Here is a 14,667-nt window from a genome sequence, read left to right on the forward strand (position 1 = left end):
TGTACAAATGATGCGATAAGATGGATTTCGGATATGTCGATAACTCCAGATGAAGTATATTACACGTATGGTCAGTATACGTTAGAAATGCAAAAGAAAGTGATACAGGTTATGGTAGAATACCCGCAGAATGAGTGTGTAAAAAGAAAGATTTGTTGTCCCGCAGAATTGTTGAGTGTTTATAAGAGAGTCTTTTCGATTGATACTTCTTCGACTGCCTTAGCGCTTGATTTGGCTCTGTTGCTTAGTAAGTGTTCGGAGCTACCTACTTTTCAGTTGCCTATGGAAGAGGTCCCTCCGGCATTTGTCCCGAAAGTTGAGATTGCGGCTGATGCTGCACGAGGAATAGTCGCTGTGGACATTCCTGCACATTACGTATCGCAGTTTGTTCATGTCCCGTTCTCGAGACAGGAAGTGAACACCATAAAGCAATCTATTCCGGATATAAGAAAGAATCCGACGGGGTTCTATAAAGAAATAGAGTCGGTCTTACAATCATCGGTATTCACCTTAAGTGATATTGATTTATTATTTCCCGTACTCCTGCCAGTTGATTTGTGGAAACAGATTAGGACTGTAGATGATGTACCTGGGTTAGGAGATACATGGGATAACACGGTTAGGCTCGACAGAGAAAGACCAGCTGGCGAGCGACCGCCTCAAGTGATATTAACTTTGCCTGATAGGATTATTGTAAAATTAAAAACTATAGTTCCTGAAAAAAGAATAATTTGGGACAAGCTTACGGCCTGTGTCCAAGGAAAATCTGAGGGTGCTACTGAGTTCTTCAATCGGTTCGAACAGGTATTTTCAGATTTCAGTGGACAAGTCTTAGGCACAGAGTCAGGTAAAAGGCTGTTTGTCGACAAATTTGTACGTGGATTGCTGCCTGACATCCAGTTACAGATTATGTCCTCCGAAAGCGCTTGGCAGGCGAAGTCTCAATCAGAAGTACTGCACATGGCTCATTACTATGAAAATCGTGTAAATAATGAAAAGGAAAAACTTGAGAAAAGAAAGGGTGACGTAAAAACAAAAGTACTATTGCAACAGATCGTTAGAAACCCTAGAGGGGGTAATCAATTTAGAGGTCAATACATTCCACAGGGAAGTACGCCCCTGGCGCCGGTAACCATTAACAAGTGTGCCTATTGTCGACAGGAAGGTCACTGGCGCTCACAATGTCCGACCTTGCAGCAAAGGTCATTTGGGAACATGGGTAGACGATCCAGAGGTCGCCCAGGTGCAGGGGGCCCTGGCAGAGGTCAGTTTGTGCCAGAATCACAGCAACCTTCTTCACAGGATAAACAAGTTCCGAATGTGGATCATAGAAACATTTTTGATCACCCTTCTGCCGCGTACCTCTCTGAAGAGCTTCCTTTTGATGACATTTTGTTTCGTTAGGATTGCCCGAAGCAGGATTTGGAACCAACGCCTATTCCCGTTCATCAGAAAGGCCCCTACGTTGAGATGGCGGTGGGAAATAGGAAGCATCTATTTTTAGTAGATACAGGAGCACAAAAGTGTTCCATTGACCATTCATGGTTTCCAAACATTCCCCTGTCAGGGCACTCCAACGTTTCTGTAGAGTTTTCAGGCACACCTGTAGTTTGTCCGGTACCGATAACACTGGGTCCCTTCACGGAGCAGTGTCCATTTTTACTTACTACAAACTGTGGGGAGAATTTGCTGGGGTTAAATTTGTTGAAAGAATTGAATGCAGTAATACATTGCTCCCCGGACGGAGTTCGGTTAACAATTTCACCTCAGCAATCACTCGCCTCTCAGTTTTTGACTCGACCTTTACCGCCAGAATTCAGTAACATTCCGGAATGCTTATGGGCAATTGATGATAATGATGTGGGCATTCTTCAAATTGAACCTGTTAAAATTATTCTGAAATATGGAGTAAAATTGCCTCGCATCCCACAGTATAAGATCTCAGTTGAAGTCCAACAGGCTTTGAAATGTATAGTTTCTGATTTTGTACATCGTGGAGTAATTGAGGAAATTACAGGTAGTTTGTGTAACAGCCCGATTTTGCCACTATATAAAAAAGGTGATAATGCGATTCCTTTTCAGTTTATAATTGATTTGTGTGCTATTAACAAAATTGTGGCTCCTCAATTCCCCATTGTACCTGATGTTACAACGATACTACCTATGATTCCGGCTTCTGCCACTCACTTTAGCGTTGTTGACCTCAAAAACGCATTTTTCAGTATTCCTATACATAAGGATAGTAGGTATTTGTTCGCGTTTACCCTAGGTGGACGCTCGTTCACATTTACTCGTGCACCACAAGGGTACACTGAGAGTCTAAGTATTTATAGTAGAGCATTGAAAGAGCAACTCGATACTCTCGAATCGCCTACTACTTGCACGTTACTGCAGTATGTAGATGATCTCCTCTTGGCTGCTGATTCTGAGAGTGCCTGTAAAGAAGGCACCATGTTGTTGCTTTGTCATCTAGCAAAACATGACCACAAAGCTTCACTCAAAAAATTCCAATATTGTTGTCAGGAGGTCGCTTATTTAGGCTATCTCCTGTCAAAGGAGGGAAGAAGGTTGACACCTGAATGAATAAAAACTATTTCTGGCATGTCTGTCCCAAATACGCAGAAGGAAGTTAGAGCCCTGATAGGTATGGCTTCTTACTGTAGATTGTGGATCCCTAACTTTTCGTTAACGATTAAACCAATGCTGGCTTTGACAAAGAAGGGCATTTCTTTGCCATTGCCATGGACTTTGGAACACCAGACAGCATTTGATTTGCTCAAAACCGCGCTGTGTTCGTCGCCGGTTTTAGGAACTCCAAATTATGAAAAGGCCTTCGTGTTGTATGTACATCAACGTGATGGATGTGCTTTGGCTGTGTTAACGCAGGAACATGGAGGGAAGAATAGGCTGTGCGGCTATTTCTCATCCGTCCTTGATCCTGTTGCACGCGCTTTGCCGAGATGTTTGAGAGCTGTCGCTGCTGCTGAGTGTCTGTAAAACAGAGCGAGGGAATGGTCCTGGGTCATGCGTTAACCCTAATGGTACCTCACTCTGTAGATATGTTATTGAATAGAACTCAAACGCAACACCTTACTTCCGCACGATTGACAAGACACAAATTGATCTTGTTTGCTCCCCACATTAAAATTCAGAGGTGTTGTGTATTAAATCCGGCTGAACTTTTACCTGTCCTGCAAGATACTGTTGATGGTGATGAAACGTCACACGATTGCCTTTACACTACAGAACAAGAGACTAAAGGTAGAATCGATTTGAAAGACACACCTTTGAATAGCCCACAAGGAGAGCTATTTTGTGACGGCTCTTGTTTCAAATTTCCGAATGGTACATCCACGGCTGCTTATGCCGTCACTACTTTAAGCACGATTGTGGAAAACAAAAGAATTATGCATAATTCCGCGCAGGCCGCAGAAATTATAGCATTAACTCGAGCTTGTGAACTTTCTGAAGGGCTTACAGTAAATATATATACCGACAGTCAGTATGCCTTTGGGGTAGTTCACAACTTCGGTAGGCTTTGGAAAGAACGAGGTTTCTTGACCTCACATGGCACAAAAATACACCACGGCACTTTAATAGTGCAATTACTTTCAGCGCTCGCACTCCCTGTTCAGTTAGCCATTATAAAATGTACAGCACATCAAAAGGTTACAGATGATATAGGAAAAGGGAATGCTTTCGCTGATCAGATAGCTAAACAAACTGCCACTGATTTTAGTTCAGAAATGTATGCTGTAAGAGAAATTGTAAATGTTTGCACTTTTGGTGAAAGTATATATTCTGTAAAAGACATTCAAGCAGATGCTACTGTAGAGGAGACCAAGAAATGGGTTGAGGGTGCAGGGAGATTGGATGGTGATGGGTGTTGGGTGGACAATGTTGAAGGAAAATGGTTACTCCCTGATGCCTATATTACAATGATGGTCATTATGGCTCATGGTCCGACCCATGTCTGTGCGTGTAAATTGACTAAAATGTTACATAGTGTATGGGCCAATGATAACATTTTCAAAATTGCGGAGCGCTTTTTCCAAGGGTGCATGGTCTGTTTGCAGCACAATGTAGGAAAAGGTACCTCGACTCCTAGAGGAAGTTTCGCTCCACCTTCTGTTCCGTTTGAGGTTATCCACTTTTATTTTATTGGGATGGAACGTTGCAACAATCTTAAATATGTGTTGGTTGTCATTTGTGCATTTAGCAAGTGGGTTGAGGCATTCCCTGTTAGAGATGCAACAGCCATAACCACAGCAAAAACTATGTTGAAAGAGTTCTTTCCTAGGTTCGGGCTGCCGAGAGTCATCTGGTCGTATAATGGGCCACACTTTATCGCTGCTGTAATCCTACAAATATGTGAAGGATTACAGATTGATAAACAGTTCCATTCGGCCAGACATGCCCAAAGTGCCGGATTAGTGGAAAGGCATAACAGCATTATAAAGAACAAGCTCGCTAAGACGTGTGCTGGCACCAACTTAAAATGGCCGGACACCTTAACGATCGTGTTGCTGTCGATGAGAACAACCCCTCCAACTAAGACTGGTCTCTCTCCCTTTGAGGTGATAATGGGGAGGCCTGCTAATATTTGGGGTATGCCAAAAAGTCACTTGTTGCAGGATATAGAGAATGTGCTTCTTTCAGATTACTGTAACCAGTTGACTAAAAATCTATTTTCAATTTATCACCAGGTGCGAGAGGCATTACCTGTACGGTAAAAGGGTCCTGGTCACAGTCTGCGACCGGGGGACTGGATCCTCACGAAAGTTTTCGAGAGGTCGTCTTGCCTTGCACCTCGGTGGAGGGGTCCCTACCAGGTCCTGCTAGTCACCCAGACTGCTGTGCGGGTAGCAGGGGGCGAAAGAACTGGATACATGCAACACACACCAAACGGATCCCGCAGCCCGTGCCATACGATACAGAAGACACAGAATCCCAGAATTCCTTTCCAGTGCTGTAACCAACATGCCTGAAACAGCAACAACCGACAAGAGAGTTTCGGAGACCGTTCCAGAGTTCGTAAGATCAGACAAAACGGCCATCTTGTCTCCGCACTCTCCAACAGTGGTACTTCCGGATCAATCATTTTCTGATCCCATTTCCGTTCACTCGCCACCTCCAGTCGGAAGTGACGACATACTTTTTTCTGACCCTTCAGCACCGGAAATTGTGAAATATAATTTACGTCCAAGAAGATAGAAGTACGGCACGGTTTTGACTGTGCGATTAAGGAAATCATTTGAGGCCTTTTGGCCCGACTGAATGAAAGGATTCTGTTGGCTAAGGGTAGTGGGAAAGACATTAAGAAGACGCGTGACTGGAGTCGCCAGCAAACGAACAATTGGTGTTTTTCGATTGAAGACTACGATGCCTGCACTCGCTACCGCTCGCACTGAACTTTTAGATAAATATGTGACTAGCAGAGACAAAGATCAAGTGTGTAAGGGGACCCCGAAAATGTATTGTTGCCTTTTAGTAATAATAACTGGGTTTGTAGTAACTATTGGTTTTGGTTTATGGTACCTGGAGGAAGCATATCCGCTAGAGGACTTTTTACCTGTTGAAAATGTTTCTGTTATACCTACTCCTTCCGTGCAATTACATACCTTGTCGCCTAGAGATTCTTTGCATAGACGGAACTATCAGAATAATACTCTTTTGTTAATAATGAATGCCACTCATGCTATTTTTATTAGAACCAACTGCTGGATCTGCTCGCATTTACCGCAACATGGGGATAAGGGGTAGGTTGGTACATTCATCCTTTACCTTTGACAACTGCTTGTTATGCTTCTCTTAGAGCAGTATTCTTTGGCGGTTGGAATGACAGCATCTCAGGGAACTTTGATGGTACAAATTTGAATAGTTTTGAAAAACGTGTTTTGATGCCCCTGGGATGCTCACTGTTTGCAAATAGGAGTAAGCCAAATGTTGCTTCTGTTAGGCCCTCTGATAGATTGTCTCGTCCTTTTCAGTCTTTGATCTCTTTCAAAATGGCTCCTATAGGCAATAAGGATGCCACGCCTCCATCTTATTCTGTTAACCATAGCCCCGATTCAGTATCCTTCTGAATACAGAGGAATGGAACACGGTTAATGGGTAATTTTAGAAAATGCGCCAACGTTGTGAATTTGACTAGTGAGAACAGACCTCTGTACGTAGGTGAACCTGTCTATTTCGTTTGCAGTAATGTGGCATTTCCATGGTTGCCAGGGATTGGCAAGGAACCTGCTATTTAGGGATTCTATTACCTGGGGTATTTATTGCCAGTACTGCAGAAATTTTGAAGACTCGTCCACAACGAGATGTGAAGGGAGATACTCCAGCGCAAACTCTAGTAGACATCATGAAATCCTTTGTGCCATTTGTTGGGCAAATTATGAATTCAGAAGATATCAGGGGACTAGCGAGAGTACTGGAGAGAACCATCAACTGGACCACTGACATACTCTATAATATGACGTTAGAACAGAAAGCGATAAGATTAGTAGCTCTTCAGAACCGGATGGCATTAGATGTCATTCTGGCATAGTGTGGAGGAGTATGTAAATTAGTGGGGTCCGCTTGCTGCGTTTACGTACCAGACTCCTCTCCAACGATCTTTAGGGCGATCCAAAATCTACATGTCCTTAGTTCGGAAATACATGTTCCTGACGGAAATTGGGAACTTAGTGCATGGTTTTGGGACCTCCTATGGTCGTGGGGATGGAAGTTGTTTTCGGTCCTGCTGATTATCTTGGGTAGTTTTCTATTCCTTTGTTGTTGTATACAGTGTCTCCCTGGTATATGTTCGGTATTAGGGGGGTGTTGCGCGCAAGCAACAAGTGTATTAGGGCATAAAATATACGCCCCAGATAAGGTTTCCAGGGTGTACGTGTTGAAAGAAACTCTAGTGTCTGATCTAATGGCAATAGATATGTCTGATAATGATTCGGGGTTTATAGACGTTGAAATGTGGAGTTAGTCGCAAAGTGATTGAAGGTAGTTTAGCGCTTGGCATAGGCCAAAAGGAGGGTTTGTTAAAACTGATGTAATATTGTTTCGTCCTCATTGTATATGTTGGCCTATGCCCAGTCGCTTTGCGAGGAAATCCGTATTGCAAGGTCGTGACCTTAAGTGAATCAAGCTTCCATTTTAGGTTAAAGCCGCCATTTTAGTTTATCGTGCAAAGTCACCCTGTGGCCTAAAATGGCCGACCTGTGTTCTCTTGTTCTTACTTTAACCTCTTCAACCTCTGTAGGAGAGTTAATGTCCAACCTGCCTGCAGGCTACATGTTAGGGTCATGTAGACCTTGTCCTTTGTTGACCTCGGGATCAGGGGATTACTTGAATCGGCAATTTTAACCTAAAAGTATACAAGAACAATAACACTATTTAAACATGACATGCGAAACATCTGTTTGACCTGCATTAAAGCAAATGTGTAAAGAGTGTAAAGTTAAACCCAGAGAATAGTAGTGCTTGTTGGTAAATGTATTAAAAAGTAAACCGCATGCACGAGATATGTAAATTAGGAATTAACCTGACGCGAACCCTAGCCCAGTACATGATTAACTTGTAGGAGGCTGGACATTGTTATGAAGAAACTGTATAAATATGCTGATGTCCAACTAGCAATTCCTGTTCACTGCTCACATTGAACCTGCTGCTGGTCTCTGTGATGTACTGACGGCCAAATAGCTATTTGTGTACCTTGTTTTGTAAACTGTACAGTATTGCAATAAAGATTCTGGGAATCTTTACAAGCCCGTGTTGGTGTATTTCTCTTTGCATGGTGTAAAAGCCTTAATGTTGTATTTTCTGATTCCACAATAGGAGGGAGGCTCCACAATATCACGTCAGAGATAAAGTATGGTTGGCATCCAAGAACATCCCATTAAAAGGACCCTGTGCCTTTCGCCACAATACCTGGGACCATACCCGATTAAGGCCATCGTAAACCCTGCGGCCATGAAATTAGATGTACCACCCAACATGCGAATCCACCCAGTTTTTCATGTTTCTCTTCTAAAACCGGTGAAACCAGACACTCAAATTTCAACACCACCAGAACCGGAGATCATCGCAGGGGAACTTGAGTATGAGGTAAAGAACATACTGGTCTCCAAGAAAGTAAGCTCAAAACTTTATTATCTCATTGATTGGGAGGGCTATGGGCCCCAGGATCGTACTTGGGAACCATCCGAATTTGTCCATGCTCCACGACTCATCAAACAGTTTCATCGGAACAACCCCACCAAACCAGGACCAGAGGGAAGGACAACCGTGAGAGGGGCCTTGAGGGGGAGTGCTGTCATGGCCACTGGTCATGGGCCAGTTACTTCACATCCTACAGGATCCCAATGGACCCAGTCTTGGTGCCTATGGCACCAAGCTCATCATAAAGTGTGCTCTGCACACAGAACGTTGAAGGCATGTGCTTTTGGACTGGGTGGGGCCCTAGCAATGCATGGAAGGCACGTGCAGAAGACATGAGGAGTGGCAATGTGGGGCCTCAAGGCGGGGCATAAGGGGAGTGGCTGGGGCCAGGCTATATAAACTGGCCCCACCCGCATGCTGGCACTTCACGTTAGTCTCCTAGAGCAGAGTAATGCTTACTGCTGTTCAGAAGACCCTTACCTGTTTCAGCACAAGTATCTTCAGTCTCCGGAATCCTCCAGTCGCTTACCTGGAATCAGCCACGCCATAGCTGGAAGCACTGCTACCACGTCCCTTTCTGCAGCTACCGTGCGCATCTTACCTTGATATCAGCCACACCATCGCTGGAACTTCATCTACCTGCTTCTAACTCTGAAGTCAATGCACGCATCTTACCTTGTGGTCAGCCACACCATCGCTGGAAGTTCAGCTACCTGCTTCTACTCTGAGGTCTATGTGCGCATCTTACCTGAGTTAGCCATGCCATCGCTGGAAGCATTGCTACTCGCTTCCGACCATGCAGCAGCCGCAGGCATCTTACCTGTCTCCTCGGCTCTTCCGCGGATGCCACGCAGCATCCTTACCTGTCCCGAACTCCCATCAACACGGGAGCTTCCTCCGACGCAGCATCCTCGTGGATCTTCATCTCCGGCGGCACGCAGGAGTTCGAAAACCGATCATCAGCAAAAACCATCCAGCTGCACCTGCAAAGGGAAAGAAAAACACAAGGTCAGCAATTGCATAGACTTTAACACGCTAAGCAGCGAGCTTCTGGGAGAGGATACTTACCACTAGTGGGTCCTCTGGATAAGACCTTTATCATCACACGCACCTGGGTCATCTTTATACCTAAGAGAGAGCGAAAGGACAATATAAGGTTATGGACAATAATCATTGGGGAAAATTCTCACAACCAATATGAACAATAATCATAGTGATAAAGATCTACCTTCAAGACGGGATGATCGCAGCCGGTCTGGACTTCCACGCCAAGGACCAGTGAAGCAACTAGGTCCATCTACAGCGCCCCTGCTAGAAGAACGCAGGACGGAGAGCTCATCCTTACATCAAAACAGGTGAGCCTGCATGGGCAAACTCTTGCTCACTACTTTCTGGCGCGAAAGGGTTGAGGGGAATCACCACATCACCACGCCACCACACAATTCTCACTGCCTCTCAGCCTCTCTCAGGAACAGCTCCAGTATCCTGGGTCCTCGATAACGCAGCGGCTGGGGGAGAGAGTCGATCCACGGGAGCCAGGTCCAGGGAGGGCTCCAACCACACCCCAACATCCCGACAGAGACCAGGTGAGCATAACAGCTTGCAGTTGTTTTTGGTACCATCTGCGTTGTATCTTAAAAGCATTGTCTGAATTGCAAACAGTACATAATATGCCATGATTTGCATTTTGCACCAGCTGCTGAAATGGAATGGATTCACAATTAGGTATAGATACATCGCTCATTAGGGACTTGATCCTGCGCAACATGGTTGCAGAGAGTGCATGTATGTTTCCACATATATAAAATCTGGAAGATTTCATTTATAGGTATATTTTTGCTTTCTAGCACTTGTAGTAAGTACATTACAAATTCTTGTGGATCCTCTTGTGTGTTTATGGTGAATCTCACTATTCCCCCACAGTAGTCCAATTCCTGACTTATTCCTGAGACACTGTAAGTGTTGTCAGGATTGTTTGTTGCATTTCTATGAAGGCGCAGCATTTGCAAACACAACTGGTTTGAGGCGTTCAAGTAAATGTTTTGAACAATTGGTGGCAATTGGAACAGAACATTGATTGCTACATTTTCATAGCAATTTACACCAGTTGTGTTGAAAAATATGAATGGACCTGAGAGTTCTGTGTCTGTGTCGTTTGCTGGAGCTACGCTTGTTTTTTAGAAGACATACTTCTCTTTGTTTGTGCTGTTGGATGTGCACTTGTGTTTGCACTTTATCCTTTTGTGGTTGTGCTACTAGATGGAGTAGCACCTGCTTTCACTTTCTTTGGTGGTACTCTTGGAAGATCTCTTATAAGTTCTTTTTGCATTACTTTTATTTTAACAAGTTTTCTTTTTGAGGAACAGGTTACATATCGTGATTAGGTGTGTAGAGTGCTCGTAGTCTGTTGTACTCCATGATGCAAGGAATGTCAGCCTTGAATTTGTTTGTATCATAATTTACTAGAAGTAGTCCTTCAAGTGTACATAGCTGTGACAGTGCTACGTAACTCATACCTTCTTTATAGACTCAGCTGCCAATGTCAATCAATGCCTGATCTAGGGTTAGACCTTGCCATTTATAAATAGTGACTGGATATGCAAGAGACAGAGAGAACTGTTCTCTGTGTACATACATGTCTTTGAAAAGAAGGAATCGTGCTGTTGAGCGTCCTATCCTTTTAACTTCTGAAAGTTTGTCAAAGTGGATGTTGACAAACTGAATGTTGTTGTTCATGGATATGTCTGGAAGCCAACAACTGTAGCAAGGGCTCCATTAACTAAGCCTTGTTCCATGTCAAGGTTACGTTTTAGAATTACTCTACAGTTTAAACACAATGTTAAAATGTTCTCCAAACCAGCTGTGTTGGAGATACAGTTTTTTAAGCTATTTAGTCATGCTGAGGCATGTTGACACATAGGCAGTTTCATACCATGCACTTCCAGTTTGTCTGTGGAGTTAATTTACACTGTTGGTTGCATTTCTTTTTTAACATGTCTCATTGAATTGTGTACAGCTGGCTAGGCATTAAGGACATACATTTCACATTTGTGTGTGCTAATTGTTCCATGACATCAGCATCAGATGTGTTATGCCTGTATAGCTCATGGATGAGTCTACTGTTTAAGATAACTTGTGCATCCTGCTCAACTGACTCTGTGATAACCTGGGTATCACTGATCAAGCTCTGGCCTGGCTGACCTCTTTCCTCCCTGATCGACCCTCCCAGGTCCAACTTGGGTCCTTCCTATCATGATATGATATGATATTATATGATATGACATTTATAACGCAGCTATAAACAAGTGTTTCAAGGCGCGATGAAGTAAGGGAGGGGGAACAGAGGGAAGACAGACAACGATCTTACTAGGCCAGGTGTCATTCAGATCGCGCAAGTGCAAGGGAAGGGGGAAAGAAAAGTGCAGGGGGCAGGGGAAAGTGCAGTACATGGGATAAGAAAAAATAACAACATAAAATAAATAAAAACGGCCAGCTGGTGGCAAGTGCAGGGTGAGTGCAGACATAAGTGCTGGTTTGGGGACTGTAGGGATACAGAAAACAGTCCCCAGGTGCAGGGGTTGCCAGGAAGGCAGCACAAGTGTGCAACTGGCAGGGCTTGGGTCCGAGACCAGATGGGTGGACAGGTAACCCGTGCAGTCTCAGTATCAGCAAGGCCTTCAGCAGGGGAGAGGGCAGAGAAAGCAGAAGCAAAGAGGAAGATTTGTAGGTGCTTCCGGAACCAAAGATGGTTCTCCTCAAGTTTCAGTGAGGTGGGGAGGCTGTTCCAGAGGGAGGCCCCAGCCGAAGAGAGAGATCTACCGCCAACTCATTGCTTGGAGAAGTGACTGACCCTGAGGGAGGTGGAGGCGGATGCACAAAGAGCTCGAGAGGGAAGATATTTAGGAAGAGACAGTTGGAGGTATTGAGGCTGAAGGCCGCAGAAGGCCTTGTGGACGATACAGAGGGTCTATCTTCCTCTCTACCTGTGGTGTTCCCCAGGGGTCTAACCTCTCGCCCTGGCTTTTCAACCAATACCTGGAAACTCTCGCCCACTGCATTGCCAATTTCCAGTGCTATGCTGACGATACTCAACTCATTTTCAGGCTTCCCCCGGCTACCTCCTCTCCCTCTCTCATCTATGATTGCCTATCTGCCATTCAAGATTAGTGTGCCGCCAATGATCTTTGTCTGAATGCCAGCAAGACACAGATCCTCCTTATTGGCACACCTTGACCGTCCTTTCCCCTCACTCACTGGCCGGCCTCCTTTGGCCCTCCTCCTACCCCCACCTGCAATGCTAAGAACCTCAGGGTCATCTTTGACTCCACACTTTCCTTCTCTGCCCACATCTCTGAGGTCTTTAAAAAGTCAAATTTCCTACTGCACCTCCTCAGAGGTACTCTGCCTTTCCTCTCCTTCGCCCAGAAGCTCACTGTCTCCCAAGCTCTGGTTCTCTCTAGGCTGGACTATTGTAACAGCCTCTAAATCTACCTGCCTCTACTCTCCTCCCTCTGCAACTAATCCAGAACAGGACTGCAAGACTTGTCCTTGGCCGCAAGCCCTGGGATCGTATCTCTCCAGCTCGGAAATCGCTCCCAGTGGATGTTAGGATTAAATTCAAAACCCTCTGCATTGTCCACAAGGCATTCTGGGGCCTGGATCCAAAATACCTTCAGCTATCCCTCTGCAAATACCTCCCCTCTCAAGCTCTTCGCTCCTCTACCTCTAACTCCCTCAGGGTCAGTCGTTTTTTCAAAGAAACGAGTTGGGGTAGATCTCTGTCTTCGGCTGGGGCCTCCCTCTGGAACAGTCTCCCTGCAACTCTACAACTTGAGGAGAACCATCTCCAGTTCCGGAAGCTCCTCAAGACCTTCCTCTTTGCTTCTGCCTTCGCTCCCCCTCTTCCCTGCTGAACTGCTCTCTTGGCACTGTGCACCTGGCCACCCTCTGTCCCCTGGGGCAGGTACCTGCTCACCCTGCCACCCTCCTGCACTGCCTCCTGGCCACCCTTTGCACTGCGGACTGTATCTGTACACATACAGTTCCCTACACCCCCATTTTCTTTTTTCTGCACTTATCAGACTTACCCAGTCTGTTGCCTTAAACACAACACTTTCTGGCTGCACTGCCACTGTTTATTGCCTCTATCTATTTATTATTTATTTATTATTATTTATATGTTCTACTCTGCTCTGCACTTTCCAGTCTCCCCCTTCCATGCACTTTTCCCCTTTGCCTTTCCCATGCACTTGCACGCTATCAATGTCACTGGGCCTAGTAAGATGGTTGTTTTTTGTTCTCCCCTTTTCCCCTCCCTTGCCTTGTCGCGCTCTGAAACACTTGTGTACGAGCGCGATACAAATAAATGATCATATCATATCATATCCTTAGAAAGATGACCAATCCGAATGCTTTTTAAAATATTAGCATAGGTGAGGTCTGCAGACTGACACATGTTTTGAGTTAGTTCTCTGTATTGGAAATGTTGCCAGAGATTTACATTTCCTATGTGTTATGGCACAGTTTGTGTCCTACGGTTTTAAAAATAGGTTCACAGTTCACTGGTGTTAATTGTAGGAGATCTCCGTAAACAATAACGTGTTCTTCGTAATTTGTTTTAAGCACCTCTTGCAATCTGAGCTGAATCAAAGCCAACATTAGGTTGGAGACCATACTCACCTCATCTATTAGGAGCATTTTCATTTGTTTCAGAATTCTGCGTAGCTCCAAAGCAGCTTCCGTTGAAAGTCTGTAGTACTCTAATTTGTTTTGATGTTCTACTGGAAGAAGCAGCATTCAGTGTAAAGTAACACCACCTATGTTGTAGGCAGCTAACCCTGTGGGGGCTGTTACAACACCTGAAAGTTTATTTTTTGTTAATTTTTGGAGGAACTTGATTTTTAATTAAGAATTCTTTGCCTGAACCAGCTTCGCCACTTACATATAGGAGTGCAGGTTTGTAATTTTGACAGCTACAAGTTTCAGTTTCGTGCTGCACACCATGTTCAATTTCTTTTGTTACGTCCAGGAAAATGCTACGTTGCACATCATTGAGTTGTGATTTCAGCAGAGCAAAGTTTTCTTCAGATTCCTCATATTGAACATGGTGTTTTCTACTTCAGTCATGGCTAATTCTGCTTCATTTACTATGAGTGGCACTCCAAGTGGTTCCTGGCTTCCTGTAACAGAAGGTTGACTACCCACAGGAGTGTCTTCATTTAGTTGTGCTTGAACTTCTTCCTCTTGTTGGCGTTCATCGTCAAACATGTTTTTGTACTGCTTGAAATTGATATTTGTTATGGTGCTTTCATTTGCATTGAAAGCATCTTCATAGGAATTATGGTTGCCTAATAAATCTTATTTTCTCCATGGTTTAAAAAGTTGGAGTAGGGACATGAAGTAAAGTTCTCTATGTTGAGGAGTTTTAAATGATAGCTTTATATGATTAATCAGGCTCGGTTTGGTAAGTTTAAGGAGGCTGCCTTCACAAGTTTTGACTGTGTATTTACGTTT

Source organism: Ambystoma mexicanum, chromosome 4p (assembly GCF_040938575.1).
Source record: "Ambystoma mexicanum isolate Mex_15411 chromosome 4p, UKY_AmexF1_1, whole genome shotgun sequence".
NCBI classification, from domain to species: Eukaryota; Metazoa; Chordata; class Amphibia; order Caudata; family Ambystomatidae; genus Ambystoma; species Ambystoma mexicanum.